Below are 19,116 nucleotides of genomic sequence, written 5' to 3' on the forward strand. Positions count from 1 at the left end.
AACTTTCTTTGCAAACATTCTGAAAGTTTGCTGCAAGTTCTGGTTCAGTTATGTTGTGCTATAGTCATCCCACCACAGGGGTCACTGTGATTTTCAGAGCTCTTGCTGTTGACTCACCATTGCAACTTTGCTACGAATTGGAAAAGTGTCAGCTAGAACTTGTGCTTTAAGTGCTCTGCAAGTGTACAACTTGTCAGTGAAAATGTGCAGCAAGTTAACAAGACTTACAATTCAACAATTCAACAGTTATGCTTGCTATCTGGGTTAGTATGCATGCACTGAAAACGAAAAAAAAAAAAAAAAAAAAATATATATATATATATATATATATATATATATATGTGTGTGTGTATATATATATATATATATATATATATATATATATATATATATATATATGATATCTAATTAAAGGCCATGTATGTACAGTGCGTTATTCATTTTTGATACTTTGCAAGCAGAAACATAATCTTGACACCTAAGCAGTTATGGCATACTCCATATGTGGAATTACCACTTATACTAAAAATACAAATGTTGCCTGAGTTAATGTAACTATCAAATCAAAACAACACGAAAAAGGCAATTTGGCACAGTGAGCTTTTTATACACTCTGCCAACTTACTAATGGGTCTCAACGGATGGTGCATCTTGACATTTGCTTCGGTAACATCTGTATGATGAATGCTTTTGTATTCCAGTGGTAGCACAAATGTAAAAACATAGTCTCATAGCGTAAAGCTGCGTAAATTGGGTGCTTTGCAAGTATTAAGTGCATGACAGAGTTTTGCCACTCTGTCCTTTGTTAAATCATGACTACCCCTCCCCCACTTAAACATGTATAATTTGTTAAGAACAATGTTCTGTGCCAAATGATATGAAACTATACGGAAGGCACCTGTAAAATATGCCTTCGGCATCATGTTGACAATGTTATGTCAGCTAATTAAACCTTCCTGGAAAATGAATTTGTACATGAATTGAGTTGTTTTGCATTTTTTAGTCCTGTTCGTACATGGCAGCATAAATATCGCATTGGAATTCACAAAATGATTCAATCTGTAAAAACGTTATAGTTAAAATGTCCTAATTATAACATGAAATAATAAAAAAAATGAAACTAAAAACAAACTGTTAATGAGAAAAAGGTTAAATAACACAATTGTTGGTTAGAATGGTAGTGTGATCAATGGAGTGAATGAAATGTACCTCTATGAAGCACAAAAGAAAAAAAATGATGATATGGCAGCTTACAAATTCTTAAAAGAAAAGTATGCAATTGGGGAAAAAAAAAAAAACACTTATGGTTAGGTTCTTGTTCTTCAGATTGCAGAAAGCTGGTGACCGTCAGTCTCTGGTTCTCTGGTCTGCCCCTCCAGTGCTCACTGGAATGGGAGCTTTGGAGGGGGTGAGAGTGGCTGGTTTAGGCTCCCAGGCTGAAATCGGGCTTTAGTACTCCGTCCTGTGATCCATAGGAGAAGTACAGCCAAAACAGCTTTGGCTATACTTCTCCTTCAAATGTGGCTGCTGCATTTGTTTTCTTTTTTTTTTCTCACCTAATGATTTGGCCAGTAGGTCTGTTATTTTTCAACTTCCTTTCACAGACCAGGTTATTTAGCAAACATGGCATTTAGAAGGTTGAGACAAAATATTTAACACTGGCAGTGAGTTTGACTCTAAAGGCAAGAATACTCACCTATTAAGATCCCTCACCGACACTGGCATCTTCTTTCCAGCTTCTTCCAGGTCCCAATCTTCAGCCATCTTGATGGGCCAATGGGTATGATTTCACTCCCATTTATGCATTGAAGTAATTCATCCCAGCACACTGGCACTGTACTGGAAATGTAAATTGGGCTGCCCATGCAAACAGGAAGGAAAGGTTATTTTTATGCAGAAGAGACATTGGATGTCTCTTCTGCAATAAGGAGACTGTCTGCCTACAACTTTCCTTTTTTACCTTTGACTCTGCTTTAATTTGTGAGTCAAGTCCATCTAAATTTGCTAGTGCACCTAACACCTCGCCTCGCCCCAAATTGATAATGCTGCTGTCCAAAAGGTATTTTCATTGCACTCCAATCCAATGGAGTGGAGACACACTAAGACAGAAAATGTGTTACTGGCAAGATCATTGGATAAATATACAGTTAGGCTGGTATCACACCTAATGCGGAATGTGGCTCACAGCAGGGGTCTGGTGCATGCCTGTTCTCCACTTCAGGGACCGATAAGGTCTGAATTTTTGGCTGAATTCAGACCTGAAACAGAGCCAAAGACACAAGACCATTGTGCAATCCGCTCCACAGCAGCCACAGAGATGTGTGAACGGGCTCCATTGAGAGCAGGTCACAATCTCCTGTTATGTGAATTGGATGCGGAGAAACCCATATCCAATTTGCATAAATGTGAACCCAGCCTCAAGGAAAATAAAAGCCTAATCAAGAAAACCGAAGCAGCCACTACATTTACGGATCAATAAGCTGCAATATATTACATTTTTGCTTATGGATTTAGCACCACTTAAACCACTTTTTTGTTGATATTTTGCAAGAAATGGAATTACTATATAAATATATATACAGGGCTTTTTTTCTCAGAGAAATGGTGCAGGAACTCCCCTTTCTAAGTTACTTTGTGTCTCTGCCCCCTACCCACCTTCGAGCACTAACCCTTGGATACATCCCTACCCACCTCTGAGCACCGACACTTGGATCCACCACCTACCCAGCTTCCAGTACAGCCCCTTTTAGAGAATATAGAGCCAAGTATAATTTTGTAGTGGAATGTATGGAATTTGGTTATGATAACAAGAAAAGCAATAAAATTGATCCCCCACAGCCAGCAGCAATAGACCCCATCAATAGACTCTCTAGCAGCCAGCAACAGTAGACCCCCTCCCCAAACAGTAGATCCCTTCCAGCAACAATTAACCCACAGTATCAAAAGATCCTCCACCAGCAACAATAGATTGCCATCCAAAAATAGATCCCCTCCAGCATCAATAGATCCAGCATCAGTAGACCCTCTAGCACCCCTTGCCATGGCATACATTCAGTGCTAGAGGTGCCGGAACTGCGTTCCCCCGCGTCCCCGCTGAAAAAAAGCCCTGTATATATATATATATATATATATATATATATATATATGTGTGTGTGTGTGCATATATATATATATATATATATACACATCAGCAGAATAACAATACTTAAGGGGTGTAGGGGTTAATTAGGGCTGATTGGCATTAACTAAGTGTTACAGAAATGCATTTTATTTTTTAAAAAAACTCAAAAAGACCATGCCTTTGATCTACATATATATAAAATAGTAAAAAGAGAAAAGTAATGATACTTTGAAAGGTCGCTGAACATATGAAAAATAGAAGATAGATAGAAATTTTCAATTGCACAATTTGGTGCTGCCCACTGCTGTATGCAATTTGAAATAAATGGTTCTATACTATTATTATACTATTCTGTATTATACACCAGTAGTTCTGGAAGTACATTTGGCCACTGGGGTGTAAGGAAATGATTTGCATGGCTCCATTTACTATTCTAAAATAAAGAATAATATATTATAATCTATTTTGGGATATATAATCGAAAGAGACATATGAATATCTTCTGTTTTTGAGAATATCTTCTGTTTTTTTTTTTCTTAATTTGTTTTTTATTGAATTTTCAGAGTTTACAACATAATATCTTCTGTTTTTTGAGAATGTGTTTAAAGTAATACGTATAACATTTTTGGGAACAAACAAGGATTTTTTTGGCAATATTTTCTTGGCAAAGACTTGTACATCTTACAAGATGTAATAAAAATGCCCTTTTTCCAGTTTGACCATTGTTAGTTTTATAACAAGTAGTTCTACTATAAATAAAAAGTGCACATTTTGTTCTATAACGTATCTTGTTTAACGTGACACTAAAATAATGTTTCTAGTACAAAGCATGAAGAAGGTATTTAAAAGTAAAGTACCAACAAAATTATCAGCGAACAAAAATGAAAATTAAAAAAAAAAAAGGTCAATATTTAAAAAATATGATTAACTGAAAAAAAAAAAAAAAAGTCAACAGAATTATAGCCACGGGGAGAAGAGGAGAGATCTGTGTCCTGTTTGTTTCCTGTCTAAAGGACACAGCAGGTTTCTTCCTCCCCCCCCTTTAATTTGTTCACACAAATCTCAGGCTACACTGCTGTTGTTTCTATTGATTGTATGATTTATGATACATTTTTTGTTGTTACTATGCCATTTGAAGGCAGCTGTTTACTTTTCCTCTGTACTGTGAAAATTTTCAATAAAATTTCTTTAAAAAAAAAAAAAAATCTTCCCCCTCCTCATCTCCCTCTCCTCTCCCTTCCTCCTCCCCCATCATCATCCTTCTCTCTCTTCTCTCTCCCCTTCCCCTTTCCCCCCCCCCCCCTCTTTTCTATGCCCCCCTTTGACCACGTATTAGATACGGCCACCATGCATAAAGATATGAAGATATATCTGATATATTATGTACCTACTGCACTGATGTTTCTCGACCTCACAAGTTGTAACCTACTTTGTATTCGTTACTTTTCATTCTATATCTGTTTGTACTTTGTAAAATTTTCAATAAAAATTCAATGGGAAAAAAAAAAAAGATGTAAAAAAAAAAAAAAAGACAGCAGGGACAAAGATACTGAGTTAGATGCAATTCTTAAAAAATATTATTAAATAATAATACATTTAATTACTTTCCCTTCTATCAAAAAATGAAAAAACCTTTGACTAGAGATGCACTTTAAATTAGAGCTTTTCAGAAAAACCATCAACAATCACAGGCATTTGTGAATGGTGTGTAGTAATGGAAATCGGGCATGGTTGCATGGTTGCAAAAGATAGGAGAACTCTGGGCTCCGAAAATAGCATATACTGTATATATATATATATATATATATATATATATATATATATATACATATATTATTTATCATGCCAGTGATTGTTTATTCCAATAAATAACTCAGAGCAACATTTTTTGCAATGTTTTTTAATCTCTGGTTCACTGTGGGCAAAGATAAGTCAGAAAATTCATGGTATATTGGGAACTCCTGGATCCTTGTTGGTAAATAATTTATATTGTTGATAAATGAATGAGGTCAGGCATATGTGTACATCTGGATGTTCATCATTCTTTGTAACATAGCCATAGAATAACATAAAAGGGGATTTGAATAAACTTAAAACATTTCTCAATGTGCAGTAGGTTGTTGGATACCCCTGTGATACTGATTCAACAAAAATCTGCTATAAGGAGAAACTTGCATCTCAATGATAGAAGAAATGTTAGAAGAAAGAATATGATAATAATATGTAAACTATAGCATGTCTTACATCGGTGACAATACATAATATTTACGCATACTTAACTGTCCATCTGTTTCTCATTCATTTGCACGGCATGGACACCATATTTCATAGTGCAGACTTCCCTGTTTGATACCCTTATGAAACTGACACGCAGAAACCAGTGATGCTGATTTTTGTTTACTTACATCAATAACAAGTTACCAGAAGACAGTAATTCGGAATGAAACACTTTCACCTCCCCATGAAAACACAAGAAAACAATATGTACACTGCTTCACCTGTATCAAGATCAACGCCACCTCACACCAGTCACTGTATAAGAAGTTTTAGGTACAGGTTGGAGTTTGAACTGATCACACTCTTAGTTAAATAGTTGTCATGTAACCCTTCTGATGTGCTGGACAAATTGAATCCAGTTACTAAAATATAAATAAGTGCCAGAAAATATACATATGACCCAAGGTAGTTTACTGGGGTCAGTGTAACGGAAGGGGCCAGTGCGGCTGGAGGGTGGGACTGTTTGACAAGAGGGGGGCAGTGTGACGGGAGGGGGGCAGTGGATGGGATGGGGGCAGAGTGACAGGAGGGAGGTACTGTAATGGGAGGGGGCAGTGTGATGGGAGGGGGGCAGTGGAGGGCAGTATGAGGGGGCAGTGTGACAGGAGGGGGCATTATGGGGGCACAGAATGATTGGGTGGGGGCAGTGGAGGGTAGTATGGGGAGGCAGTGTGACAGGAGGGGGAAGTATGGGGGGACAGCATGATGGGAGGAGGGTAGTGGGGTCAGTATGGGGGGACAGCATAATGGGAGAGGGGCAGTATGGGGGGCAGTGTGCAAGGAGGGGGCAGTATAAGGGGACAGCTTGATGGAAGGGGCAGTATTGGGGGCAGTGTGATGGGAGGAAGACAGTGTGATGTGAGGGGGCAGTGGAGGGCAGTATGGGGGGGGACAGTGTGCCAGGATGCGGCAGTATGGGGGGGACAGTATTATGGGAGGGGGGCAGTGGAGGGCAGTATGGGGGGAACAGTGTGCCAGAAGGGGGCAGTATGGAGGGACAACATATCAGGAGAGGGGCAGTATGGGATGGGGGAGCAGTGTGACAGACAGTAAGACACCTGGAATGCTATACTCACTGGTCAGTATATTCCATTACATTCTGCTGTGGCAGATATGGGTTTGTACCTTACTAGGCGGGAGCGGCCTCGGGGCAGAGATTATTTTTCCTACCATGCCCAGTTGCAGGAACAGCCTTAAAACAAGAAGTTGAAGCTAAAGACGGAGTCAGGGGGTGGAGCTGGGAGGTGGACCTAGGTACGGATGAGTACTTGTGAACATTGTGGAGACAGCTAGCACCAGGCTGGATAGGAGGGCTGGCGGGACGGCATATAGGAGAACCGATCACACTCCTGCAGCCACTGAAAGCCCTGCAGAAGCAAGGAGGATAATGGAGGAGATCGGTTCTCCTATATGCCACCCCGCCAGCCCTCCTATTCAGCCTGGTGCTAGCTGTCTCCACAATGTTCACAAGTACTCATCCGTACCTAGGACTGCCTCCCTGTCTGCGGCTCAGGCACAGGTGTAGACAAATGTGAAAGGGGAGCTACACAGGCCCCCTGCAGCATGGGGGCCAGGTCGCCATGGAGACCCTTACAATCCCTACAATTACGCCCCTGATATAAACATTGTAAGACCCTAGATTCTTGGGATGGAGCTTCTGAAGGCTATTTTATATCCTCTACAGCAGGGATCTTCAAACTACAGCCCTCCAGCTGTTGTGGAACTACACATCCATACCTGCCAACTGTCCCGTTTTTCCCGGGACAATCCCGGGCAAATAGGAGCCTGTCCCGGGTAATTTGCATTGTCCCTGTTAATCAGGGACAATGTAAATCATTAAAAAAAAAAAAAAAAATTTAAATTTTGTTCCACACAGTGTCGCTCTCACCCCAGCTATGTGTTGTAGCTCTGGCAGCAGGTTGTCTCTCTCTCAGTGCCCGCTCACTCTTCCTGCCTTTCGCAAATTTAACGTGTCACCGGAGGCAGGGTGTCAGCATGGTGCACTTTCTGAAATCCGCAAGCAGGGGGAGGCAGAGCACCTTCCGACAAGCTGACACTTTAGAATTGCAGGGAATTGTGATGAGGATTTTAATCTTTAGGCAGAAGTAGTGCAGCTGAATGGGAGAATATTTCCAACTCTGCTACTTTGGCCTCAAGTTTTCAATTCCCTTTTCAAATTCCTGTAATTCTCTCTTTATGAAGCAGACCCTATAATCTGATAAGTAGGCGGAGATTAATTATGCAGAGTGGGCGTAGCTTCGGGGAAGTGGGTGTGGTAAGTAATTGATAGCTGTGCTGCAAAGTGTCCCTGGAAATTTTTTTCAAATGTTGGCAACTATGCACATCCCATGAGGCATTTGGCATTCACAGACATGACGAGGCATGATGGGAATGGTAGTTCCTGAACAACTGGAGGGCCATAGTTTGGAGACCCCTGCTCTACAGTCTCCCTCAAGATACAGCCTGTGGTATACCATGTGACATCACATTTAACCACTTTACCACTGGAGGATTTTGCTGTCTTCCGTCCAGGCCACTTTTTGCGATTCGGCGCTGTGCAACTTTAACTGACAATTGCGCGGTCGTGCGACACCGTACCCAAATGAAATTTACGTCCTTTTTTTCCCACAAACAGAGCTTTCTTTTGGTGGTATTTGATCACCTGTGCGATTTTTACTTTTTGCGCTATAAACAAAAAAAGAGCGTTTATTTTGAAAAAATAACAATATTTTTCAAATTTTTTTATATGAAATTCCCCCCCCAAAAAATGTAAAAATCTAATTTTTTAAAAATTTTTGGCCAATTTGTTTTCTGCTACCTATGTTTGGTAAAAAAAATCATGATAAGCATATTTTGATTGGTTTGCGCAAAAGTTATTGCATTTACTAACTACGGGAAAGATTTCTGTCATTTTTGGTGTTTTTTTTTTAACGCGTAATGGCGGCGATCTGCGATTTTTTTTGCGGGATTGCGGAGGACAGATCTGACCCTTGACTGACATTTTTGACACTTTTGGGGGTACCAGTGACATTACTGCAGTAATCAGTGCTATACATATGCACTGTTACTGTAAAAATGACACTGGCAGTGAAGGGGTTAATTTTATTGGAGAGGGAGGGGTTAATGTATGCCTGGTGCTTACTGACGTGTGGGGGGGAGGTGACTTTGTGAGACAGGGACAGATTGGATGTCCAGCTATGCTGAACACTCCGATCTGTCACTCCCTGTCACTATGGAGATCCGCCCGCTGTGTTTACACACAGCGGGCGGATCTCCAGACTCGATCCCCGACGATCGGGTAAGAGCAGCAGCAATCGCCGCTGCTCCTCCCCTGGCCCGACTCCCGCTGTGAATGAAAACAGCGGGAGCGCGTCTCCGGCTGCGCGCGAGCGCCGCCTACAGGGGGAGGAGTCCAGCGACGTAGGTCTACGTCGCTAGACGGGATCATGGCAAAGTGCCGCAGTAGCCTCCATGTGAGCGGAGGTAAAGTGGTTAAAGAAGAACTCCAGCTTTTCCTCCCCAAAACAACAGATACATTGTGCATTTAAATGAATCACAACCCCAATATCAGTGTGTGTGTAACTTATCTCCTTTAGCTGTATACAGCAGGTTTCTGTGTCTGTTGTGTCACTCCTCCTTCTGTCTGAATTTTTAAAAGTTCTCTGACTTCCTGTTTCCTTCCTTTGCCAGTCCTGATACTACATGTCCCATCATGCTTTGAGCCTCTGTAGTTTCACTTTGGGCTATGGGAGTCCTTTGGAGCAGCTGTGGGAGTTGATGCGGGCGGGTCTAAGGATTACTGTGGGTAATTCTGGGCTTTCATGTGGGTGGTGATTGGGGGAGAAATGGAATTGTGTTATCCCCGACCACACTCCATTACTCTGCGCAGTGAATAGGGAGAAGCAGGAAGTGGAACTTTAGCCAGAAAGTTAAATTGATTCTTAAGGCAATTTTGTTTTTTGTTTTTTAAATAACAAACATGTCATACTTTCCTGATCTGTGTATTTGTTTTGCAGAGAGAAACCCCAGTCCTTCTCTTCTCTCACCGCCACTTGCTAAGAGGGCACTCATGCATGCTTGCTCATGCAACCGCATAGAAAAAACCCATGGCAACACCCACCAAACACACCACGCTCTCACAGTGCCACATAGGCTGGGTTTGCATCTGCATGTTTCTAAATGCATGGTGACCCGAATAGAAAACACATGTTTCCAAAATGTGCGGCAATGAATGTAGCACTTTTTATCTAGGCTGCGTTCTCATCTGCGCATTTCTGAATGCATGACAACCCACAAGAAAAAGCACGCTTTGCATTGTATTTCAAAAATGCTTGGCAATGCGCATCACATTTGCATTACAATTCATTTGCATCTGCGTGTTTCCAAAAGCACAGCAACCCGCAATAAAAAATGCACGCTTTGCCATATGTTTTGAAAATGAGCAGCAATGTATGTCACAATTGCGTTACCATTTAGACTGCGTTCTCATTTACTCATTTCCAATTGCAGAAAACATGCACTTTGTTGTGTGTTTCAAATACACATAGCAAGGCATGCACTGAACCCTGCACAAAAACACACACATTGCCATGCATTTTGAAAACACATGGCAACAAGCATCATATTTACAGTATCTCACAAAAGTGAGTACACCCCCCACATTTTTACAAATATTTTATTTTATCATTTCATGGTACAACACTGAATAAATGACACTTTGCTGCAATGTAAAGTAGTGAGTGTACAGCATGTATAATAGTGTACATTTGCAGTCCCCTCAAAATAACTCAACACACAGCCATTAATGTCTAAACTGCTGGCAACAAAAGTGAGTACACCCCTAAGTGAAAATGCCCAAATTGGGCCCAATTAGCCATTTTCCCTCCCTGGCATCATGTGATTTGTTGGTGTTACAAGGTCTCAGGTGTGAAAGGGGAGCATGTGTGTTAAATTTTGTGTTATCGCTCTCACTCTCTCATACTGGTCCCTGGAAGTTCAACATGGCACCTCATGGCAAAGAATTCTCTGAGGATCTGAAAAAAAGAATTGTTGCTCTATATAAGGATGGCCTAGGCTATAAGAAGATTGCCAAGACCCTGAAACTGAGCTGCAGCATGGTGGCCAAAACCATATAGTGGTTTAACAAGACAGGTTCCACTCAGAACAGGCCTCGCCATGATCAACTAAAGAAGTTGAGTGCACATGCTCAGCGTCATATCCAGAGGTTGTCTTTATGAAATAGACATATGAGTGCTGCCAGCATTTCTGGAGAGGTTGAAGGTGGGGGGTCAGCCTGTCAGTGCTCAGACCATACGCCACACACTGCATCAAATTGTTCTGCATGGCTGTTGTCCCAGATGGAAGCCTCTTCTAAAGATGATTCACAAGAAAGCCCACAAACAGTTTGCTGAAGAAAAGCAGGCTAAGGACATGGATTACTGGAACCATGTCCTGTGGTCTGATGAGATGAAGATAAACATATTTGGTTCAGATGGTGTCAAGCATGTGTGGCGGCAACCAGGTGAGGAGTACAAAGAGAAGTGTATCTTGCCTACAGTCAAGCATGGTGGTGGGAGTGCCATGGTCTGGGGCTACATGGGTGCTGCCGGAACTGGGGAGCTACAGTTCATTGAGGGAACCATGAATGCCAACATGTACTGTGACAAAGTGAAGCAGAGCATGATCCCCTCCCTTTGGAGACTGGGCCACATGGCAGTATTCCAACATGATAATGACCCCAAACACACCTCCAAGATGACCACTGCCTTGCTAAAGAAGATGGTAGAGGTGATGGATTGACCAAGCATGTCTCCAGACCTAAACTCTATTTAGCATCTGTGGGGCATCCGCAAATGGAGAGTGGAGGAGCGCAAGGTCTCTAACATTCACCAGCTCTGTGATGTCGTCATGGAGGAGTGGAAAAGGACTCCAGTGGGAACCTGTGAAGCTCTGGTGAACTCCATTCCCAAGAGGGTTAAGGCAGTGCTGGAAAATAATGGTTGCCACACAAAATATTGACACTTTGGGCCCAATTTGGACATTTTCTCTTAGAGGTGTACTTACTTTTGTTGCCAGCAGTTTAGACATTAATGGCTGTGTGTTGAGTTATTTTTAGGGTCAGCAAATTTACGCTGTTATACAAGCTGTGCACTCACTACTTTACATTGTAGCAACGTGTCATTTCTTCAGTGTTGTCACATGAAAAGATATAATAAAATATTTACAAAAATGTGAGGAGTGTACTCACTTTTGTGAGATACTGTATGTTACCATTTGTTTGCATCTGCAAATGCAGGCAAGTCGCAAGCGAATGCACATTTTGGTGAGCGTTTCAAAAATGCTTGACAATGTGTGGCTCGCTTGCATTACAATTTATTTGTGTCTGCGTTTTTCTGACCTCACAGCAACCTGCAATAAAAAATGCACGCTTTGTCATGCATATTAAAAATGTGCAGCAACCAGCAAAGAAAATATGTGCTTTGTCAATGCGTTTCAAAAACAAATGTCAAGTTTGTGTTACCATTCGTTCACATCTGTGCATTTCCAAACACACGGAAAGCCACAAGAAAACTCAGGGCACTCTTACGTTACTTTTCTTTTGCATCTGCACGTTTCAAAATGCATGGCAACCCACAAGAAAATGCCCACCATGCCATGCTTTTCAAAAATGCACAGTAACTCTCATCATGCTTGTGTTACCATTTGTTCACATCTGTGTGTTTCCAAATGCACAGCAAACCGCAAGAAAATGTATGCTTTGCCATGTATTTTGGAAATGTGTAGCAATGTGCGTCATGCTTGTGTTTACCATATAGGCTGCATTTGCATCTGCACATTTCCAAACGAGCGGCACTGTGTATAGAAAACGCGTGCTTTGCTGTGCATTTTGAAAACATGTGGCAACACACGTTGTGCTTGGGTTACCATTCATTCACATCTGTGAGTTTCCAAACGCAGGGCGATCTGCAAGAAAAAGCACACATTTTCTGTGTGATAGCGATAGTCTGTGATAGTTGTGCTGAAGGTGCTGTAAGTACCAGGGTTTTCTATTCATTCCTCCCAGCATAAGCACAATGAGCCTTCCCAGCAGTCTGTGTATATTATATAGAGGGCTTAGTTTTGTTTTTTTGAACCACTTCAACCCCGGAAGATTTTACCCCCTTCCTGACCAGGCCCTATTTTGCGATTCGGCACTGCGTGATTTTAACAGACAATTGCGCGGTTGTGCAACGCTGTAACCAAATGAAATTGACATCCCCACAAACAGAGCTTTCTTTTGGTGGTATTTGATCACCTGTGCGATTTTTACTTTTTGCGCTATAAACAAAAAAATAGCCACAATTTTGAAAAAATAACAATATTTTTCACATTTTTTTATATGAAATTCCCCCCCAAAAAATTGTAAAAATCCAAATTTTTTAACATTTTAGGCCAATTTGTTTTCTGCTACATATTTTGGTAAAAAAATCGCAATAAGCGTATTTTGATTGGTTTGCGCAAAAGTTATTGCGTTTACTAACTAAGGGAAAGATTTTTGTAATTTTTATTGTTTTTTTTTAATGAGTAATGGTGGCGATCTGCGATTTTTTTTTGCGGGACTGCGACATTGCGGTGGGCAGATCGGACCCTTGACTGACATTTTTGACACTTTTGGGGGTACCAGTGACATTACTACAGTAACAGTGCTATACATATGCACTGTTACTGTAAAAATGACACTGGCAGGGAAGGGATTAACTTTATTAGTGATCAAGGGGTTAAGTGTTTCCCTAGGGGCATGCTTCTTACTGTAAAGGGGTGTGGCTAGTGATGTAACCACAGAGACATACGATCCTACATAGCAGGATCGTATGATCTCTGCAGTTAGATCAGGGAGAATGACAGGCAGCTTTGTTTACATCAGCCGCCTGCCTTTCTCCGTCTCCACCGGGAGATCGCGAGTAACCAGCGGACATCGGGTCCACCGGCTGTCACACGCGCGGACATGTCAGGGAACGAGCGGGGGCGGGAGCGTGCCTCCGGCGGCACACGCTCGCCCCCTAGAGGCTCACAGGCGAGCGACATAGTACTACGTCACTTTGCCGTACGGGGCTGACTGCCGCAGTAAATGTACTTGCGGCGGTCGGCAAGTGGTTAATAATGCTGGGATCTGTGAGAAGGGACTTGGGAAGTTTGGACTCTTCCTGTAGGTGTGACTGGGTGTGACTGAATGCTACTTAGGATGTATACCATCCCACCCACCATCAGAGCTGTGAAGGACGTTACATAATTAGCAGACTCTGAAATACTACAGAGGGGTGTGTTCTAGGCTAGACATACAGCAGGAAGTGGCTTGAAGGCCCCCATTCTACACCCAGACTATACAGACTTTCACATGATGCAAAACCAACACTAAACCCAGAATATCAGAGGATCTCCATACATCAGAGAAACATTGTATAGAGGTATGATCTATGCTGGAGCTGACCATTCCATTCAGTTCTAGTTGGAGTTTAGCTTTAAGTTTCCATGGGATACATGGATGGTAATAGATGGAAGTTCTTCTCCTATAAAGTTTGCTGTATCTTTCAACGTTTTTTTTACATATGTATTCCTAATATGTCCTTGATGTTACTTCCAGATACCCTCCTGGTTTGTCTTTTGCTTAAACAGATTTCAGGATATCTGCAAAACATGTCAAGAATCTACTACCAACTACTTGTGGAGTATTGTACCAACTTTCATTTTAATGTATAAACTGGGAAAAGTCCATGGGAAAGGGTAGTTAAACCATTGAAAGTATCTGTGATGTGTATCTTTATGTGTCATTATATCTGGTGAAGGATTCTGTATATTTTACCTTCCTCTTTTTTAATACAGTATATGTATAAGAGTTTTATCCAGAATTTACTGTGGTAGTATTTATACATTATACATTTATATATTATTTTATACCTTAAAAGTCAGTTTTATGTAACTTTGTGTATGTATGAGTAGACAGCATTGAGATTTGGTGTCAGGACTGTTGGGACCATTTTGTATTGGTATTTTCAAATAACCAACAAACCCGGAAATCAAGTCTCTTCCCTGTTCTGTTGGTGTCTTCATATATTTTATCATCAAAACTTAGCTCCAGGCAAATATTAAATTACACAATATAATCTATTTATGAAATCATTACAAATATCATTACAGCTCAAACTAGGAGAGGAAAGGCCAGCACTCTAAGGCAATTAGGGAAGTACTCTAAGACAATGGGGCTTTCAACCTTTCATGGTGCTGCCAGTCTAAAGCTGGCCATACAGGGATCAACATGTGGGAAATTCAGTAGGCGATTTGTTGGAAAATGTTGTTTCCATCAGCACATGCAGGCAAAGGGCTGCTACTCTGGTCATTGTATAATGACAGCAGGGGAATTTCCCCAATGTCAGAATAAAGTGACACAAAGGGGAGGATTCCATGATCCTCTTCAAATGTATAGATGGTGAATCAGTTCAGGTATTTCATTCAGCCTGCTGGTTGAATGAAAAAACTGAAACATATATGACCAACTTAACAATGGCCATGCTTACAGGTGGGGAAAGCAAAGGGATGAGCTCACCAATAAGGGTTTCCTGCTTTATTACCCAATTAAGCTGGATACACACTATCCAACTTTTGTGGTTAGATTCCCTTCAGATTTACCTTTTCTATGTAGTGCAAGGGCCTGCCAGATTGCATACAAATTGAAAGTGTTTAGGTTTGACCTCATATTATATGGTTTTGGTTATGGTTCAGAAAATCTTATAGTGTGTATTGCCCATTATTGGCTGTGGTGAGTCTTGGAACAGATGGCACTGATAGTCTGTGAGTTCCAGAAAATACTTGTGTTACTTGGCGGGCGTTGTCTGGATAACAAGACAGTCTAAGCAACAAACATCCTTTGCCATAGGTAAAACATTCACCTCCATGTATTTCAATTGTGTATTTAAGTGTTTACATGCAGTTCAGGATGAAGCAAATACTAAGATAGTATTGTCGTGACATTCATTTTAATAGTATTTGATATACAGTAATTCATTGGTGTATATGTGAACATGTCATTTATATCAGCTCAAAGATGTGCTTTTAGTTAAAGCTTATCTTTCTTTTTCCACTCAAAGACCGCTCAATCCACTGGAAACCCATTTTCCCATATAGTAACATTTAAAACCTATGGCCAGTCAAGTGGCAAGTGGGATTCTGTTCTTCTTTCGACTGTTAATGGGCAGTCCTAATTTTGCAGAAAACAGTGCTAATGTAGTGGCATTAGTGCCATTCTCTGTGTGCCCTTATCAACAGAAAGATACCACAAGGGAGATTGTCTATGACAGCCTAGGGTTACAGGAAGTGGATTGATTCAATGGAAGAGTAGCAGTAGAGGAGGATATAGCCTGGAGAACGGAGGGGGTGAAAAGCCTCGTGGAAACTTTTTTTTTTAAGAATACCCCAATCTTATGGTACTGCACATCTCACATGATTCCCATTTTTTTCTTTTCCTCAATGCCACTGCGCATTCCTATTTATCATTGACACTACTGATCACACTGCTGATCACTAGGAAGGTGCAGGTAGTGGAAAAAGAGGAGCTGCAGTTTCCATGCTAGGTCTTGCAATTTTCTTTTATGAGGGCAACTCAGGACTTTGGGTCACCCTCCCCAGAAGATGAAATGCAGGCACCCAGAAAGAAGCCAGCTTACCATACCTGAACTATTCACAGCCTCAGAGAATAATGTTGAAGGTGAATTATAACATTAATTGTAATACTGTATAATGATAATCATAATAATAATATTATTAATTGCAATATTAATGTTTATACATACCAAATTTGTATACATTCATATTAAATTACATGAAAAAAATGAGATAATTTGGGGAAAATGCAATTGCATTATCAGGGGAGATATGTTAATTAGCAGTTTTTTCAGTATGCAAATTATAGAAAGAGCTGACAAACAATAAGCTAAATCACTGGACAAGGAATGTATTGGGTTAGCTAATCCGCAATCTAATTAGTAAGGCTGTGACCAATGTTGGTCATACGTGGGTTTATCTTTTGGCTGACTCTGTTTTTTTACATACTGCATAAATTATTTTTAAAGCTTGGAAAGCATATAAAGCTCATTCTGAAATCACCTTGCAAAAGATCACCAAGCTAAGTTATAACAATGAACAAAACAAGCTATTGCCTAACTAAAATGGAACTTCCCTTCTCAAGGAAATATGACAAAGACTCTAAATAGTTGTTCTGGGCATTGTTCTGCTTCACATAACCTCTTGTGTATAGTGCAATTTGATATTGTTAAACTCCCAGCTGTGTGAGAGAACATTGAGATGCGGCAAAAAGGATGGGTCCCTAGCAGTTGACCATGCTTGCAGGAAATATAGGGTAGTGGGTCTCTAAACCAGCATTATCAGTGAGCCCTCATGTTTGATCTACCAGACAACCAGTAACTTAGATAGTTTCCTGAAGAAAAACTCCAAGGAAAAAAAAATGAAAGTTATCCAACACACTAATTTCTAGCCATTCATCACTTTAAAAGTAAAAAAAAAGTAAAAAAAAAGTTCCTAAGACTATCATTTGGTTACCTGAGTCCACTATCACTTGACCATCCACAGTGCCTCTTCTATTAACACAGACTGTTGATCTCAAGTTGCTCTGCATGCAGCTGACTGGTCTTGTTGTCACTCCCTTGTGTTGTGACATCATCATGCAACCTCTGTGAGACCAGAGGACACCTGTGGGGACCCTTTAATGTATTGTTCTGACAGCCTTTATAAAGTGAGGTACGCACTGGAAGAATTACCCTCCCACACTATAAAGTGGAGGATTATGGTATATCACATATAAAAAATTATTGCTGCGCCAAGTGAAAATACATATGCTTAAATAACTTAAATCAGAAAGCAACTCAATGCTCATATATCAAAATCAAATAACAGTGATAATCAGTGATAAATTGCAGTCCCAATAGTGAAAAACTAAAGGTGAACAATAAATCCAATGAAGCAATCAATCTTCATCTGTGATCAAAATAAAGTGCTGCATGCTTCACTCCAGTGCTCCCAGTGGCTAGTACAAGATAAGCAGCTCACCATAGGATTAGACTCATGACAGTCATACACGCTTGGGATGTATACAGATGGATGAGTGGATAACAGCCTGGTGTCCCTTCTTACACTGCTTCCAGCTACCGCTCCACATGGGCCAAGAACCCGGTGTGAAAAAAGAAGACAGGATCTAATGCTCTCTGTTTTCAAAAGCTTTAATTCCCTTTATCAAATTAAAATTCACTTACATTCATAAGCACTTCAACAGTGCAAGCTTCTAGCGTCAAAGCAGTTCTCTGTGTACCCCCAAGGATCAACGTAACTCTGAGCAGGCTCCTCCCCCGTTACATCAGAGACTTCGTCAGCGGGGTCCTTAAAGCGGAGTTCCAGCCATTTACTCACCTGTCCAACGGTCCAGCGATGCGGCCGCCGGAAGCCTCGATCCTCTCCCTCGGCGCCGGCATCACTGCTGTGGGCACCCGGCTGTTACAGTTTGCGGCTTCACAGCCGGGTACCCACTGCGCATGCGCGAGTCGCGCTGCGCGCCGTGATTGGCCGGCAATCTTCTGGGACCTCTGACGTGTCCCAGAAGATTGCAGGGAGGGAGGGGGAGAGGAGAACTTCCGCTCAGGGCGCCGCGGCGCTCCGAGCGGAAGTGGGAGCGGGTACCTGTCAAAACTAGGTACCCGCTCCCCCCCCCAAAAAATGACATGCCAAATGTGGCATGTCGGGGGGTCAGGACTTTTGGGTGGAACTCCGCTTTAAGGTGAGCTGCTTATCTTGCACTAGCCACTGGGAGCACTGGAATGAAGCATGCAGCACTTTATTTTGATCACAGATGAAGATTGATTGCTTCATTGGATTTATTGTTCACCTTTAGTTTTTCACTATTGGGACTGCAATTTATCACTGATTATCACTGTTATTTGATTTTTATATATCAGCATTGAGTTGCTTTCTGATTTAAGTTATTTAAGCATATGTATTTTCACTTGGCGCAGCAATAATTTTTTATATATTTATCACAGTGTTATATGTTTGGCACTAATTGTTTGCAGCCTTGTATGTACCATTTTTTAGTTTTTTATGATTTTTGTGGTTTGCGCTGATTATCCTTATTTACCATATGGTATATCACATGACCATGGTTACAGGTAAGCAATAGAGCTTTTGATTTTTTTTTTTTTTTTTTAGATTAGCTAGAGGCATGTAATGGGATGTGATCGGTGTCAAGTTTTTAAGAAGAACTATAGTTAAAAACTATAGTTAAAAATAAATGTTAAAGCATTTTAAAGTATTTCATAAGTCTCTTCTCCAAAAAAAAAAATGATTCACCTGTCTATTATAAAATATAATCTTGGTGTACAATTCCCGCAGCACATGCTTGGTACAATGTAAATTCCAGGTCCATTTCTGGCAGCTGTAAGATGCGGAGAATAGAGCTGGGTGCTGGACAATGCCACCCTAGCATGCATGCATAGGAGATACATGTACAGGAGCTACATCATCAGTGCCCATCCAATGGCTGAAGAAAGAAGATGCTGGATGTTGAAGAAGACCATGAGAGGATTGCAACAGCCATAGGAGCAATAAGGGGGACCATGGGCCTTCCATCACTTGTGGAAGCCAAACTTGGAGCTAAGTATGCAATAGTGTACAAGTATCTT

General features: G+C 41.1%; 1 protein-coding gene across 1 annotated transcript in view; it reads right to left on the bottom strand.

Annotated features, from left to right (window-relative positions):
* Nucleotides 1-19,116, bottom strand: part of CSMD3 (CUB and Sushi multiple domains 3) — a 1,619,578-nt gene that overhangs the window by 543,273 nt on the left and 1,057,189 nt on the right. The gene's annotated exons all lie outside the window — the stretch shown is intronic.

Source organism: Pelophylax lessonae (genome assembly GCF_965119305.1).
Source record: "Pelophylax lessonae genome assembly, chromosome: 5".
Classification (NCBI taxonomy): Eukaryota; Metazoa; Chordata; class Amphibia; order Anura; family Ranidae; genus Pelophylax; species Pelophylax lessonae.